Here is an 18850-nt window from a genome sequence, read left to right on the forward strand (position 1 = left end):
CGCCAGACTGTCTGATTCTGTGGAAGGAAAGGGAAATAATGGAATACAAGACCCTGGACCGACTGACCTACACTGAGGCTAAGTGGAAATTTGAACGGCTTCATCCCGTGCGCATGAAATCTTCTTATGCCGCCACTGTCACTCCTTCCACAGTTCCATCAGCTGCAACACTTCCAGTCAGCTCTCAGAGTCGAAGGACCACTCCTGCCCCCTTGATGGTTGGGGGCACTTCACTCCCTGTTGCGCCTGCTCCATCTACTTCAGGAGCAACACCCCCCCCCCCCAACCATCAGGACATCAGTTCCCACTTCAAAGCCGGAGAAGCGTACGACTTCTTTGGCTCCTCTCGCCAGGAAGGGGTCCCTTGAGGACCTCCCTTCGCCAGTTCCGACCAGCAGAAAAGCGGACACACGCAAGTGGCTGAAACAACCACCGGTCGTTGGTTGTTGGGCCTCACGGACGTCGTCCGTCCCTGAGACTGACCCAGTGAAGCCCTCCCAGCCTGAACCACTGAAGGCACAACGCGGGAAGCCGAAAAAGAAAAAGGTTCCCAAGAATCCCGGCAATGCGATGGCACCCGTCCCACCATTTCCTACAAGCTCAGTGTCTGAGGATAAGGTCGAGATTCTGGCGTCTGCTGAAGACCTGGATCTCGCCGGACTCTCGGATGCAATGGATGTCACTTGCGCAGGTACTGAACTGGTGGCAGCAAGTGACCAAGCGGCGTAACCTGCCTCCCCAGTCCCTTCACACCTTTCTCAGCCGTGGACAATGTCATTCTCCAGTGGAATTGTGGCAGTTTCTTTCATCATCTTCCTGAGCTGCGACAACTTCTCAGCCTTCACCCTATCTTCTGCATCGCTCTTCAAGAAACTTGGTTTCAGCAATGCAAACCCCCGCTGTCCATGGCTATCGGGGTTATTATAAGAACCGGGCAGCTTATGAAAGGGTATCTGGTGGCGTCTGCATCTATGTCCTTCACTCTCTTCACAGCGAGTCTGTCCCTCTAGAAACACCTTTGGAGGCTGCCACTGTTTGGGTGTGGAGGCCACAGGCGGTTACTGTCTGCAGTCTCTATCTTCCACCGGATAGTGATGTCCCGCAGCATGTCCTGGCTGCGCTGATAGCCCAATTGCCGCCACCTTTCCTGTTACTGGGCTACTTCAACACCAATAACCCTCGGTGGGGTGGGTCAGTGGCAACAGATCTATGCGCGACCGTTGAGCATGTATTAACACAGCTCGACCTTTCCATTTTAAATGATGGTGCCTTCACTCATTTCAGTGTGGCGTATGGCACATACTCAGCCATCGACCTTTCGATCTGCAGCCCTAGCCTCTTACTATCTGTCCTATGGGGTGTGCATGACGATCTGTGTGGAAGTGACCACTTTCTGATCTTTCGGTCACTGCCACAGCGTCACTCTTCTGGGCGCCCTTGCAGATGGGCTATGAATAAGGCTGACTGGGACTTGCTCTCCTCCATGGCCGCTATTGCGCCCCTTTCTAATGAAGCCAGTGATGCGGTGGTTCACTCGGTCACCACCGGCATCGTTACTGCCGCAGAATCTGCCATTCCCCGTTCTTCTGGTTCCCATCGGCGGAGGACTGTGCCTTGGTGGTCGCCTGCGATCGCCAAGGCTATTAAAGATCGCCGGCGGGCGCTCCAGCGTCACAAGCGACATCCGTCAATGGAACACCTCATCGCCTTTAAATGGCTGTGTGTGCGGGCCCGCCGCCTTATTCGCCAACACAAGCAGGAGTGCTGGGAACGGTATGTCTCCACCATTGGCCTCCGTATCTCTCCATCGCAGGTTTGGGCCAAGATTAGGCGCCTCTATGGCTATCGGACCCCTGTCAGTGTCCTGCACTCTCAATGAATGGAGCAGTTTGTACTGACTCTGATATCATTGCAAACTGCTTAACAGACCATTTTGCTCTCAGTTCCACTTCTGTGAATTACCCACTGGCCTTCTGCTCCATTAAAGAGCGGTTGGAATGTTGGAGCCTTTCATTTCACACCTCCCATCCTGAATCCTACAATGTTCCATTCACTGAGTGGGAATTCCACAGTGCCCTAGCCGCTTGCCCCGATGCAGCTCCCAGGCCCGATCGCATCCACTGTCAGATGCTGAAACACCTTTCAGTGGACTGCCAGCGACGCCTCCTCGGCCTATACAACTGTATCTGGGTCGAGGGTGAGTTTCCGTCGCAATGGCGGAAAAGCATTGTTATCCCCCTTTTGAAACCTGGCAAGAACCCATTGGAGGTTATTTGCAACTTGCTCGAACACATGGTAAGCCGGCGGTTGAGTTGGGTACTCGGGTCTCGGGGCCTTCTGGCTCCATCTCAGGGTGGGTTCCGTAAATGCCGCTCTGCCGCCGACAATCTGGTGAGCCTGGAGTCAGCCATCCATATGGCTTTTGCCCGCCATCAGCAACTCGTCGCATTCCTTTTTGGCATGCGGAAGGTGTAAGATACGACATGGCGCCATCACATCCTCTCTACGCTTCACGGTTGTGGTCTTCGGGGTAAACTGCCGATTTTCCTACGAAATTTTTTGTCGCATCGTACCTTCCGCATGCAAGTCATGGCCTCCCATAGATCCTCCCGAGTTCAGGAGAAAAGTGTACCACAGGGTTCTGTCCTAAGTGTCTGCCTGTTTTTAATTGCAGTTAACGGGCTCGATGTGGCGGTGGGAACGTCTGTCTCAGCTTCCTTGTATGCTGACGACTTCTGCCTCTACTATAGCTCCATTGGCATTGCAGCAGCTGAACATCAGCAGCAGGGCGCTATCCACAAGGTGCAGCCTTGGGCTGTAGCTCATGGCTTCCAGTTTTCGGCTCCCAAGACCTGCGTTATGCATTTCTGCTGGCAAGGAACAGTTCACCCTGAGCCGTGGCTTTATCTTGCCAGCGAACTTCTTGCTGTGGTGGAGACACATCGGTTTTTGGGTGTGGTTTTTGATGCCCAGTTGAATTGGCTCCCTGATATACGGCAGCTTAAACAGATGTGTTGGCAGCATCTTAATGCAGGTGTCCCTCCACTGCGGTTACGGCGCTAACGGTTACTGGCCGCTTATGCTACACATGTTTGTAGCTTGCTCAGGCATCCTAATTATCGTCTCCTGTTCCCTCAGTCGGTCGTCCATCTTCCAGAACGTCGGCCCCGTCTGGTTGTACGATCGCGGTCCGCGTCAGAGAGCTTCTCTCTTGGCTTGGGGTTTTCCCTCTTCCACCTCCTTTCCGGGCCCCTCTGCGGACACCCCTGTGGTGTGTGCCCCGCCCTTCAGCTCGAATTGGCACAGGGGCCGAAGGACTCACTCCTTCCAGAGGCCTTCCGCCGCCACTTTCTTTCCATCCTTGCCACGTATCAGGGCTCTGGCGTTGTTTACACTGACGGTTCGATGGTTGCTGTCGTGTCGGTTATGCTCTCACTCTAGGAGACCATTACAAACAACTTTCATTGCCGGCTGGCTGCAGCGTTTTCACTGCTGAGCTGGTCGCCATCTTTCGTGCCCTAGAGTATATCCGCTCCTGCTCAGGTGAGTCTTTCGTTATCTGTAGCGAAGCGACTCTCTGAGCGGTTTACGAGCTATCGACCAGTGTTTCCCTCGCTCTCGTCTGGTGATGGCTATCCAGAAGTCCCTGCATACTCTTGCCCGTTGCGGCCGCTCTGTGGTCTTTGTGTAGACCACAGGCCATGTTGGGATACCAGGCAATGAACATGTTGACCGCTTGGCCAAACAGGCCACCAGTGAACCAACTCTGGACATTGGCCTCCCAGAGACTGATTTGCGAGCTGTCTTACGCCGCAAATTTTTCGAACTTTGGGACACTGAATGGCGCGCCCAGCCTTCACCAAACAAACCTCGGGCCATCAAGGAGGCTACCGGTGTGTGGCGCTCCTCCTTGCGGGTCTCTCACAAGGAGTCTGTTGTCCTCTGCCGGCAGCACATTGGGCACACACGGATGACGCATGGCCACTTATTCCGCTGTGAGGACCCACCTCTATGTCGCTGCGGATCCGTTTTGACATTGGTCCACATTTTGTTGGAGTGTCTCCTTTTAGCTGTGTTCAGGCAGACGTTCGCGCTGCTGGACACGCTCCCTGCCCTTTTAACAAATGACACTGCCATGGAAGGCTTAGTTTTGCGTTTATTCGGGCAGGGGGTTTTTATCACTTAATCTGAGTCCCTTTAATTCCTCCCCCTCCCCCAAACCAACCAACCAATCTGTTTCTTTAAAGAAATTGCTGCCATTTAAGTGTTAATACTTCATTTATTTTACACAATCATAATTTCAGTTTTTATAGGCATTCTCAAGTGCATGTTGAAACGTTAAAATACGTCTAACCTGTCTGTGACACTTCATCGTCGAATATTTTAACATTTCAACATGTTCTTGAGAATGGCTCCAAAAGCCGAAATCATGATTGTGTTAAATAAGCAAACAATGAACAGTCAAATGGCGGGAATTTCTTTCAAAAAGTTCTATATCACTGTAGTCCCCCACGAAGGAAATACCATTACTGAACAAACGTCTCTCCTGCGACCATGAAATGAGGAAAGACATAAAATGATACAATTCTCTAACAAGAAATAGAACTCAACTATAAATTCCGTATCAGAATCATTAAAATCGACCTACATCAATGATAATTAAAAATTATCTGTTAAGTGACACACACACCATATACAGGTTATTTACTTAGAATGGTAAAAAATTTGTAATAATCAATCGTAAGTAAACATCTCCGTCTGCCCACAAGAGATTTACCGTAAAATATGTTCCACCAAGACCTATAACGGATAATAGTAACATCTTGTCCTCTTTATAAGCTCATATCACCCATTATTTAGGGATTCTGTCTTACTTTTTCAGGCAATAAAATAATTATAGGGATTTTACAATACGCTAAATGGTAACCAAACCAAATGACTTTGATGTGTGAAAGTATTGTGGTAGTAGTGTCTGAAAGATCTGCAGTGATTGGTGTTAAGGAGTGAACACAAACTGTTGTAGAAGCTTTCCTTCGTTATGAATTAATGTATATGCACAAATGTATACACAAAGCAGTATCCTACACTGAACATAAACTAAAGGAGGTTGTACTGTTGTTAACACACTTGTCTTCTATTTCTGAAGAATGCTGTAATTCACTTCCCGCCATCCTGATTTTTGTTTGGTGTTGTTTCCTCATATTATTTCATGCAAATATGTAAATGGTTGCTATCATAAGGCCGCAGCTGACTAACTGCCCAACCAGCCTAAAATTAACCTGGCCGGCCGGAGTGGCCGAGCGGTTCTACGCGCTTCAGCCTGGAACCGCGCGACCGCTACGGTCGCAGGTTCGAATACTGCCTCGGGCATGGATGTGTGATGTCCTTAGGCTAGTTACGTTTAAGTAGTTCTAAGTTCTAGGGAACTGATGACCTCAGATATTAAGTCCCATAGTGCTCAGAGCCATTTTTTAAAATTAACCTGTAAGTAAATTTACACATAAAGATTTTTTTTTACTGCTGTTGAAATACTTTGATATTTACAACATGACTGTAGAAGTGAATTACGGAAGAAAAAGTTATTAATAGAATTTGTCGTCGATGCAGCTTAGCAATATTAACTTGATAACCGTTTACTGGGACAGTACAAATACCTTTACAGAATTCTGAAACCTATGTAGAATTCTTGTCTTGGGAGACACGGAAACGCACACCACAGCATTTCCGTAGCTGATTTAGCATAACTCCTGACGAAATTAATCCGTTCTATCTCTTTAAGTGAGTCTTCTACCATGTACTTCTTTTGCGAGGCCTTTCCCTGTTCCACCCCTGATTTATTGAGCGCCGTAAATAACCTCCCACCATTTAGGTCTTTAAAAGTTAATTTCGGTGAGGGTAGCATCTGATAGCCTTAAATATTCCGAAAAGCACATCTACGCTTTCGGGCTGGTTTTATAATTAGCGGCTGAATTTCTGATAGCTCCACATCCTTTTTATATTTAGCATCCCGCTTGAAGGAAAACAACGATTACATAATTTTTTAGTACTTGTCTTCTTCCTAATCTCCTTGAGCGAAGTAGAAATGTTTTCTCAGCAACAGTCTACTGTGCAAAGAGAGCTGAGAAAATATTTCTCACTCCTTTTAACAGCAGAGGGTGGAACCACAGTTTCAGTACCTGCACATGTTGACTACAACTGATGAAGTGTCACTGTTTTCGATTTATGATCATATCCGAGAGATTATTACCTGACATTGTGAAGATGGAGAAAACGGACAACAAATGTATTTCTACACACATAAAGTCTTTAAAAACTTGAAATTTTTTACATCTAAATTAGCTAACTAGTTCTGGTTGAAAAAATCAGGCATCTTCAAATATGAAAGGAATAAGCAGATAGAAAATTGCTGTAGGCGCGATTTTTTTACAGTGATAGTTTTCCAGAAAAACAGTTTCAAATCAATATTTAGTTAAAGAAAGAACATACTCAGTTTGGCGAGAAGTTAATGTTAACAGTACGTAAAAATGATAAAATGAACCATCTGAATAGCAGGAAGCTGCGCAAACCTTCTAGGAGATGCTGCATCCAACGCTAGCTGATTTTGTATTAACCTCGTGACTTACTTTTCATTGGTAAATTCATTTTTGCTTTGTATCTGTAAGTATTGTTATCTTTTCTACTGATATGTCACATTGTCTTAATATTGTCTTACATCTTACTACTTTTTACGATTGGCTAGTCTTCAACATCACGTGATAATTTTTATCTTGCCATATGCCATATGCTTTTTCTTAGGTATTTAATTTTATTATTATTATTGTTCCAATATTAGTTTTTCATGTTACTGTTGTAAATTCTTACTTTCATTGAATTTTTGGAACTCTGCATACTGGTGCGACACATGCAGGTCTGTTTGGCAACTTTTCTGTTCAGCTTATGAGAATACACTAACCTGCCACTTTTCTGTGTTGCTGGGACTAGTTCACTATCAGCAGTGACTTGCTCGCACATCTGTATAATGTACATAAGTTAACAGACAAGTTACTTCATACAGAGATCCAGTGCACAGACGTTTATCTTACCCTTGTGTTCATTTTCATCTAGTATGTTATGGTTGCTTTTATATCTGCTTATTTATTTCGGACAGTGCATACTGTCTCTTGTATTTGTGATATATTTTTCTGCTTGTTTATTTGTTCTTAGCTATGTCGTTCTTATTACCCTACTTTTATAGGTTTGCAAGGACTGTGTTGTTCTTCTGTCGATAGGGTCCAGTTCTAATGCACATAAGCCGTTCATGAGATTCACTGTGAAACACAATGATTCATCTTATACATTTTTTGAGTAAAAATTCGTCCTGCTATTCAGGCGCTGTGTTTCATCGTTTTCACATACTGTTAATATTAATTTCTTTCTGCATTGGGTATGTTCTGTCTCTTAACTTAAATATTGTAAAGTTTTTCTGGAACATCTTCAGTACGGAAAATCTTTTCACTTATAGCAATTATCTCTATGCTTATTCCTTCCAGATCTGAAGATGGTTAATTTTTCAACCGAAACTTTTTGTCTAACTATTGTTATCTAATTGAAATCTACACCATTAATGGTTTTTTATTATTTCTCTCTCTCTCTCTCTCTCTCTCTCTCTCTCTATATATATATATATATATATATATATATATATATATATATATATATATATATATATCGTAACAGAAAACAGTTAACACAGTTAACGACCTAAGGAGGAATTAAGCGGCAGGTTGGTCTTTGAAATTTTGTATGTGTAAATTACAAGTAACCCTTGGAAAAAATGAGATGTAAGATGTGCTTTTTTTTTTTTTTTTGGTCATCGGTCTACTGACTGGTTTGATGCTAACCTCTTCATCTCATGGTAGCACTTGCAACCTACGTCCTCAATTATTTGCTTGACATATTCCAATCTCTGTCTTCCTCTACAGTTTTTGCCCTCTACAGCTCCCTCTAGTACCATGGAAGTCATTCCCTCATGTCTTAGCAGATGTCCTATCATCCTGTCCCTTCTCCTTATCAGTGTTTTCCACATATTCCTTTCCTCTCCGATTCTGTGTAGAACCTCCTCATTCCTTACCTTATCAGTCCACCTAATTTTCAACATTCGTCTATAGCACCATAAGATGTGCTACCGCTTTCGAAACTCACAGTTTCTGATAATCACAAAAACTCCATGATAGATCTTCCGTGTAACAATCAGTCTTTGCATCAACCTTAAGATCGAAATACAATACTGAGAAACGACTGAAAGACGCTCGTAATTCCTGAGCCCTTTCAAATGATTGTATGTGGAATGGCCTATAAGGGTGCAAGCACAAATGAGTTTAATTTTGCTGGTATTTAAGCTGTGCATGACAGGAGTTGCAAAGGGAAAAACAGGTACGTAGAAGATAAGTGCAAAGAAACCGTGGGTAACAGAAGAAATACTTCATTTGATCGATAAAAGAAGACAGTAAAAATATGTTCAGGGAAATCCAGGAATGCAGAAATACAAGTCTTTGAGGATTGAAATAAATAGCAAGTACAGGGAAGCTAAGACGAAATGGCCGCACTAAAAATGTGAATAAATTGGAATAGAAATGATTGGCGGATGGACTGACACGTATAGGAAAGTGAAGATAACATTTGGTGAAATTAAAAACAAGGGTGCTAACATTAAGAGTGAAATGGGAATTCCACTATTAAATACGGAGGAAAGAGTAGATAGATCGAAAGAGTACACTGAAGTCCTGTATGAGGAGAAGATTTGTATTATGTGATAGATGAAGAATCAGGAGTCAATGTCGAAGAGGCAAGGGATCCAGATTAGAATCAGAATTTAAGAGGGCTTTGAAAAACATAAGATCAGATAAGACAGGAGGGACAGATAACATTCCACCAGAATGTGCATCCAACTCGCTGATAAGAATAATATTCCAGACCAATGGAATAGAAAACTGAAGATGTGTTAAATGACGATCAGTTCGGCTTTAGGGAAGGTAAAGGCACCAGAGAGGTAATTCTGACGTTGTGGTTGATAATGGAAGCAAGACTAAAAAAAAATCAAGACACGTTCACAGTGTCTGTCGACCTGGAAAAAGCGTTCGACAACGTAAAACGCTACAAGATGTTCGAAATTCTGAGGAAAATACGGGTAAGCTATAGGGACAGGTAATAACAGTATTTATAAAGCCAAGAGGGAATAGTAAGAGTGAAAGACCAAGAACGAAGTGCTCCGATTAAAACACGTGTTGTCTTTCGCACCTACCGTTCAATTTGTACATCGAAGATGCAATGATCGAAATATGAAAATAAGAGTAAGAGATAGGAGTGGAATTAGAATTCAGGGTGAAAGGATATCAATTATACGATTCGCTGAAGATATTGCTCTCCTGAGTGAAAGTGAAGAACAATTACATGATCTGCTGAGTGGGATGAACAATCAAATGAGTACAGGGTATGGACTGACAGTAAATCGAAGTTAGACGAAAGTAATGAGAACCAGCAGAAATGAGAACAGCGACAAAGTTAACATTAGGATTGATAGCAACGAAGAAGTTGAAGTTAGTGAACTCTGCTGCCTAGGCAGCAAAATAACCAATGATGGATGGAGCAATGAGGGGATCAAAAGCAGACTAACGCTGGCAAAAAAGGGTATTCCTGGCAACGAGAAGTTTACTAGTATCAAACATAGGTCTTAATTTGAGGAAGAAATTTCTGAGCATGTACTTTTGGAGCACAACATGATATGGTAGTTACACATAGATGTGGGAAAAATGGATCAGAGGAGAACCGAAGTATTTGGGATGCTGTGCTACAGACTAATGTTGAAAATTATGTGGACTGATAAGGTAAGGAATGAATACGTTCTTCCCAGACACAGAGAGGAAAGGATTATGTAGAAAACACTGGAGGAGGAACAGGTTGATAGGATATCTGTTAGATCAAGGAATGACTTCTACTGTATTAGAGGGAAAGGAAGACCGACATTGTAACACATCCAGAAAATAATTTAGGTTGTATGTTGCAAGCGATAATCTGTGATGAAGAGATTGGCAGCAGAGAAGAATTCGTGGCGATCCGCATCAAACCTAAGACTGATGAGTCAAAAAGAAGCTTTGTGTAGTACACAGTAAGGAATGCGGTCTGTTGTGCTTTGCTTATAGCGGGCTGTAATGTATAATGCGAATTTCACTTGTGTATGCAATGAATACTGTCCTTGCATAACCAGGTGTGAAGTTCCACAGACATCGGAAGGGAATATGAAATTTTAGGTAACTGTTGTTGAGATGGATAGATTGACAGAAATCAGATAAGATGTTTTAGTCCGTTAATACTACATATACATATGTAGTTAACTGTTGTTGTTGTTGGGGTATTCAGTCCAGAGACTGGTTTGATGCAGCTCTCTATGCTACTCTATCCTGTGCAAGCTTCTTCATCTCCCAGCACCTACTGCAACCTACATCCTTCTGAATCTGTTTAGTGTATTCATCTCTTGGTCTCCCTTTACGGTTTTTACTCTCCACGCTGCCCTCCAATACTAAATTGGTGATCCCTTGATGCCTCAGATTATGCCTTACCAACCGATCCCTTCTTCTAGTCAAGTTGTACCACAAATTTCTCTTCTCTCCAATTCTATTCAATACCTCCTCATTAGTTATGTGATCTACCCATCTAATCTTCAGCATTCTTCTGTAGCACCACATTTCGAAAGCTTCAATTCTCTTCTTGTCTAAACTATTTATCGTCAATATTTCACTTCCATACATGGTTACCCTCCATACAAATACTTTCAGAAACGATTTCCTCACACTTAAATCTATACTCGATGTCAACAAATTTCTCTACTTCCAAAACGCTTTCCTTGCCATTGCCAGTCTACTTTTTATATTCTCTCTACTTCGACCATCATCAGTTATTTCGCTCCTCAAATAGCAAAACTCATTTACTACTTTAAGCGTCTCATTTCCTAATCTAATTCCCGCAGCATCACCCGATTTAATTCGACTACAATGTAGTTAATTATGTTATTTAAAATTACTTGAGATCTCGTAATTTCTCTGCAAGTCTTCCAGCGTACTCACTTCATTAAGAAATGACAGTCCAACTACAGGCACTTAAAATACAATGTTCGAGTTGCACACATAATCTAAATCATCTTTTAACTACAGGATTTAGTGGGTGAATAAATTGTTCAAATGACTCTACAGGCCCCCTGCAGTTCCAAATTCAGAAATACAGTCAGGATCAGACGAAGTTACCTTGGAGTGTACTGCATTTTTTTATAGAGTCATATGAAAATGGAACTGTTATCTTGAACAGGAAATTTTCACTGAAAGTTAGAGTTATCTCAGTTCTGTCAGTTTTCGTACTTTTGACAATAAATAAAATGAAGAGAAATTTACTTTTAATCAGCCAGCTTTCCAATGAAATTAACCATTTTACGCAGCCTTAAGAAACGGGAATACTCAGGACTCAAACTAAAAGATCGACTCTAGCTTGTTTGAGACTAGTTCCGATCTATCTTCTTACCACAGTTGCGTATAGACGCTCTCTGAGTGTTTTAGGAATTTGGTGTTGAACCTATGGCCTGCAAGGTAGGAAGATACTACCACACATATGCAGAGTTCACAAGAGTGCAGCAGTTTGGTCAGTGATGTAATTAGACAATTATCTCACAGTCGGTTCCACTACACTCCCTGTACAGGAAACGTTATCGCTAACAGAAATTAGTGTATGGGTTCCAGTGTAACTATATGTTAGCAATAATGAAAATCTTAGATTTTCGTTATTATAAGGTTGTTAATTTTTACTCTGTGACTTCATGACGTGAACAAGTGTTCACATAATGACTCTCGCAATCGTTTCAGCTTGGCGCAAGTCGCCTCGCTCAAACACTCGACGATTTGCTGCCAAGTGAACGAGTGAATTCTTCTGGCTGTAATTTGGCTACATCAACGCTGGTGGCCATGCATTTTCTTTCTGGCCAATGAGAACATTAGTCCTTGTTATAACTACACCCACTAGAGTTTTTATAGCCTACCATAGGCGACATTTATTTCATAGCGCAGAGTTTAACTTCTACTGCGTAATACTGAGATAAACATATTTTTCTTTCATGGGAGTTTTAACACAGGTCGCTACAGTGAGCCATCAGTGTTTTGAGTTGGGTACCTCCGGTCATTTATCTGTAACCCCCAGACATGTTCCTGTTGTGTGGTTTGCCGAAGGGTCATTGTTAAAAGCACCGACAAGCGATATTCCTTTGTGTAGGTTTTGGCATAACAATGGGATGGGCGTTACTGTCGTAAAATTCTTCTTCCCTCAGAACTGCATCTCGCAGCTTGGGTCTGGAAATTTTCTTGCATACAATTACTAGAGTGAGTGTTCGTGGTTTATAGTCACGAAATGCTTTCTCGTTTATTCGCTTTGTCTATCAATAATTCGTACATTTTCATCTAACTATGTCATATGACATATTGATTTAACCAAAATTGTTTCAGGAATTCCATGCAAGGTATATTTTTGGTGTCTTACATATCACCACCCTTCCGCAATAGTTTTGGTACTGAGGTTAGACAGTGGTTGAGGCGTTGTCTAAGTCAGTCAAAAACTATACTTTTTCTCAAGCACTGAATATTGGTCAGCCACTTGGTCTAGTTCTTATTCCATTTAATTCTGTTGATTTGTACACTTTAATTTTTAATATCGTTAACTTTGTCAATGATTTAATTATCTCCTTTAAGTTAAGACTATAATTTTTCATATTAGTATTGATATCAATTTCTTTTTCTTGTTAATTTAAATGTGTTGTGTGTGTTTTACATTTTATAACAAAGATGATGAGCCTCTCATATCGATCTTTTAATGCTATTTTCTTAACCATTTACAATTTAATTCAGCTCAGAAAGTTAAATGATTTTATACATAATACGAAAGTGCATTGTTTACATTCTGTTGACTGTTTTACAAAAATTATGATTCTAACACTAATATAAGCATGAAAGTAGTTCTTTAGCAGATCCTACTCATGTCAAAATTTTAAAACTTGATATTAATGATTTATGCAAAATTTAAAAATATTATTGTGGCATAAATATTAATACACCCATATTACTCTAAAAACAATATTATTCTAACAGACAGTGTGGTTATTGAGGAATGTTTTGTTGATAATTATGCTGGAATAAAATTTTAAAGTATTACACTCGTATACAGTAAATTAAAAATGTTATCTTTAAGACACAATACACATGAACAGGTTTTATTTTTAATGTATTATTCTAGTTAATATTATAAGTACATAAATCATCTCTTTAGAAAAAGGTTTCTCCTGCATTACTCATGAAACAAATATTATGAAAAGACTGTTATACAGTTCCCATTGAGACACTTTCACATATTGTATCAAGAAATGTAAATTGCATCAATACATCGAAGTCCTATGTTAATTGTTGTGCTTTTTCTGTCTTTTTCACTGTCTGACACTGATTTTACCTAATTTTGACTATTTTCACATGGTGTCTCCGAATGGTCTTAGGTGAGTTTGGCGATGAATGCCCTTGAACGAAGCTAAAGGACTTGTGAGAGATGTCTGTCTGCAAAACGTTGGGCGTGGAGTGTCGCTCTTCATCGAATTTTGCAACAGGATGTTGCCATAGTTAGGTGTGGCCCTCATAATAATGTGGACCTTTTAGTGCGGAGTCTCGCTGAGTACTGCCTTTAAAGACATGTATTTTTCTTCTCAAGAGATTGCTACAGGTATTTATATTTTTGTAGAACTTCTTAGACAACCAGTTAACACCAGGATGGGTATTTGTAAGGTGTATCTTGCAATAGTTTCACCAATCTTCCCTGTTCAGCATCAGTCTTGGGACTCTTCAGCTTCTGTTCTTCCAAGCATCTTCCTTTCTTCGGACTTGCACCCTGTCTCTTCTCTGGGCAGGCTGTAGGAAATTAGTGACTACTAGTTGCTTTGAAGTTTTACATTTGTTAGTGCTTCAGTCGTTGATTAAGACGTGTAGTTCAGCATTGATTGATTTTCCTTCAACTCTGTTGTTCAATATAGTATCGGAGTTTGATGGCGACAGTGCTACTCTACATATAATGTTTTTGTCCAGTTCTGCCTCAGCCACGCCGGGGTTTCGGCGAGGCGTTTTGCTTTTACTCCGCACACTGGCTGCTGTTTCGATTTTTATATCTCGTTGTTCCCTGCAGTCCTCCCAACTTGAGTATCGGTCGAAAGTGAATTTTCTCAAGGCCTGGACCCAACGTCGATCTTCTGATGCTCATCAACCTACCTTGTACTTTCATTTTCATGCCAAGGTTGCTACCATAGTTAGGTACAAGGGTTGTCTTGGTTACAAATCACCATCATTCTCGTGCCCTTGCCGGCACCTTCGCATCGTAGAAAATCGCTGCTCTCGTCCATTCACGTCCCATATACATTTTCAGTTGTCGTCTGCCTCATTGTCGTGGGCAGCTGACTATTGTTTCTTGCAGGAGGCTTGAGCAAAAAAAATCTTTTCTTAAAATCTACCTTATGCCTAGTGCCTAATTTACGCCTCTTCACAAATTCTTTACATGGCTTGGCATACTATTTCTGTGTTAAAATTCTAGTTTTCTATCAGGTTCCAATTTGTTCCTGATATCTTGAGCTAATGAGACTCCTTACCTTCGTTATGTGTGGTGTCGGGGTGTGGCATGTTAGTTTATTATTAAATCCTGATTTATCTGTTTCACCTTTGGAAACTCTACATATCATGTTTGTTGCTACATATAAAGGTTTGTGACACTTCTCGTTTCTCCTCCTCTGTCTGTTCTTTTCTTCAGACCCTGGTCACATCCTGTCTGAAACATACTTGATATCTTCTTTGATATTATTTACTGATGCCTATAAGTGATTATTCATCATACCTTTAAATATGGCTTACATGATGAAGTCTTAAACTTGTACCTATCTCATTCTATGCTCGATTCGTTTTGTCTAAACCATTTTGATTGAGTCGTGCAACCTCGTATCTTAGGTCTGGAAGGCTGTTGTTTTCCCACCTATGTTTGACACTGTACAGCCCTGGATCAAAGAAAAGTGTAAGCTCCCAAATGTGACTACCTTTTCCCACGTTTATCACAGCTTGTCTTTGATTCAAAAACTCGTTCCTGTTATCATCTCCACCATTAATTTCAGTATGATAACGGAATTGGCTTCGATCTGTGACCTTGGCGCAAAACAGTTAACATTATTTGTATCTTAACATCAGCGGTGTTATTTCTGATGGGACCCTTCACATTAATCTTCTTCGCTTTTGAGATGGGTAATTCTTCATTAGCATTGTATCGGTGATATACTCCGATATCGCAGTTAGCTTGCTTCCGCTGGCTATGACTACCTTAATTGGGATTTTTGCTATCATGGCCCACACAACTGTTTGAATCTCGACCGGTTTGCTCCGTTATTCCTCATCTCCCAGCATTGAAGCATCCTCTATTGAATCATGCATTAGTCGTTTCAGGATTTTTACCTGTGAGTTCGAACCTTCTGTAGGATATGGCTCAACCACTATCTCTCTCTCTTCTACAACTTCTTTCTTTCTTCGCGGAAACTCCCAGATAATCGCATCTAAATGTCCTTATTATATCTTTTGTAACTTCCATCATTGTACACGTTAGGACCTGTGCTCAATTGTAATTTATTTTCAACTTCTGTCAACTGCACATTATCTTCCTTGAGTTCGCTTTCCCTGGTCTTAACCTCAAGTACCTCGGCATTTCTAATTATTTCGTCCTTATCCTCTTCTCCCATTGTGCCTGCCTCTAGTAGCTCGTTTTCTTTGTCAGTATCCTCCCAATTAATTTCTCACCAGCACGATGTTGTTGTTTTCCTGCTTTCGTTTGATCCATGCAATCCTGTTTCCTCATTTCTACATCTACATCTACATGACTGCAATTCACATTTAAGTGCTCGGCAGAGGGTTCATCGAACCACAATCATACTATCTCTCTACCATTCCACTCCCGAACAGCGCGCGGGAAAAACGAACACCTAAACCTTTCTGTTTGAGATCTGATTTCTCTTATTTTATTTTGATGATCATTCCTACCTATGTAGGGTGGGCTCAACTAAATATTTTCGCATTTGGAAGAGAAAGTTGGTGACTGAAATTTCGTAAATAGATCTCACCGCGACGAAAAACGTCTTCACTTCAATGACTTCCATCCCAACTCGCGTATCATATCTGCCACACTCTCTCCCCTTTTACGTGATAATACAAAACGAGCTGCCCTTTTTTGCACCCTTTCGATGTCCTCCGTCAATCCCACCTGGTAAGGATCCCACACCGCGCAGCAATATTCTAACAGAGGACGAACGAGTGTAGTGTAAGCTGTCTCTTTAGTGGATTTGTTGCATCTTCTAAGTATCCTGCCAATGAAACGCAACCTTTGGCTCGCCTTCCCCACAATATTATCTATGTGGTCTTTCCAACTGAAGTTGTTCGTAATTTTAACACCCAGGTACTTAGTTGAATTGACAGCATTGGGAATTGTACTATTTATCGAGTAATCGAATTCCAACGGATTTCTTTTGGAACTCATGTGGATCACCTCACACTTTTCTTTATTTAGCGTCAACCATACAGCAATCTTTTCTAAATCGCTTTGCAACTGATACTGGTCTTCCGATGACCTTACTAGACGGTAAATTACAGCATCATCTGCGAACAACCTAAGAGAACTGCTCAGATTGTCACCTAAGTCATTTACATAGATCAGGAACAGCAGAGGTCCCAGGACGCTTCCCTGGGGAACACCTGATATCATTTCAGTTTTACTCGATGATTTGCCGTCTATTACTACGAACTGCTGCCTTCCTGACAGGAAATCACGAATCCAGTTGCACAACTGAGACGATACCCCATAGGTCCGCAGCTTGATTAGAAGTTGCTTGTGAGGAACGGTGTCAAAAGCTTTCCGGAAATTTAGAAATACGGAATCAACTTGAGATCCCCTGTCGATAGTGACCATTACTTCGTGCGAATAAAGAGCTAGCTGCGTTGCTGCTGCTTGCTTGGGTTGGTGGTCCGTCGTCATTGACTTGGGCGCTGTCTCTCCATTTCGGATGTTTATCGGGTTTCGGTGGCCTTATGTCCACGTCTTCTTTTGGTCCTTCCTAGCTTTGTTCAACTTGTCGATACGGGTCTCGTCGCTGGAAATTTTTCGCCCTGTTTGTTCTTCAATACCCATGCGACTGCCGTTATTCCCCCTATACCAATTATTTAAAAAATTATTTATTCAACAAATGTTATTCATACATAATAACCCACCACCTTATATATTAGTGGGTCTTAATTACTACAGCAAGGTTAATACTTTGCAGCATTATTAGAATCACAGGTTTTCTACTTTCTACCTTGCTACAGAATGTGAGAGTGTTTGTATACTAAGTATTGCCATTCCTGGGTGGATAACCATTGCCATTTCTTGTTCCGTGTTCATACCCGTTTCTCTGTTGGAATGGATTTCCATTTCTCGGCGCAAAGTTATCACACGATTCGTAATAGCTGATATTCCCTCATGCGGTCTTCAGCGCATTTCGTGGTCTTTTATACACGTTTTCACGCGCGTTTCGCTTTTTCCTTGCCTCATATTCCGAGAATATGAATTCTACTTCTCTCAAAATTCCACTGAAGGCTTCCACGTCCTTGCCTCCGAACCCTACCAATGGCTGTTGGTATTTTAGTGGCAGCTTCATGGTACATCATGTAATCAATTCTCCATCGCTGTACGGCACATCCAAACATTCGATTTTCATTGCTTCGGAAAACTATACAGGGAATTCTAGAAATACGGATTTTTTACGAGTTCGTTCATACGTCGCCATATTTTGCGCTTCATTCGACCAATAGCGTGAGAGAAACTTATCTCTGAAATCTTCATGTAATCGACATGTAGCTGCTATTTTTTGCATCGTTTCTGCTACTTTTTCAGACATATGGGCACATGTAAAGTCTAGTTTGTGTGCTAATGCCCAGTGTTTTGGTACTCCTCCTTTGAACTGATCAATGACATTGTGGATGCAGTGTGTTTCCTTCACGGAAATGTTGAAACTTCCTTACAGTGAGGAAATGATCGTTGTCATACCACGTCATGGACCATACGAAATTCGAGTGTCCTCGCCACTTCCGTTCCGGATCATTTCACGCGTCAGTCTTTCAGGTTGTGGTAAATCCATTGGATATTGCCCACTGTAGCTTTCGCCTAGTCTTACATGATATCGTTGTAGTGAGACGCAATGATTTTCTTCCATCGGCTATACGCGAGTGTCGGTATGCTTTACGCTATACGCAAAATCCCCAAGACTGTCTAAGTTTCACGGAAGCTCGAAATTTAGTGCGGACATCAATGCGAGATGCTTTTAATATTTTCCACAACGAAACATTGTCTCAAAATATGGTAGAAAACCCAAAGAGATTCTGGTCGTATGTAAAGTACACCAGTGGCAAAAAAAAAAAAAAAAAAAAAAAAAAAACAGTCAATACCGTCACTGCGCAATAGCAATGGAAACGTTACCGATGGTGGTGTCACTAAATCGGAGTTAATAAATACAGTTTCCCGTAATTCCTTCACGAAGAAAGGACAAAGTAAATCTCCCAGAATTTGAAACCAGAACAGCTGTTAGCATGAGTGACATAAAAGTAGATATCTTAGGTGTTGCGAAACAACTCAAATCACTTAAGAAAGGCAAGTCTTCCGGTCCAGAAGGTATACCAATCAGGTTCCTTTCAGAGTATGCAGACACAATAGCTCCTTTCTTAGCAATCATATACAACCGCTTACT

The sequence above is a fragment of the Schistocerca nitens genome, chromosome 7 (assembly GCF_023898315.1).
Source record: "Schistocerca nitens isolate TAMUIC-IGC-003100 chromosome 7, iqSchNite1.1, whole genome shotgun sequence".
Classification (NCBI taxonomy): domain Eukaryota; kingdom Metazoa; phylum Arthropoda; class Insecta; order Orthoptera; family Acrididae; genus Schistocerca; species Schistocerca nitens.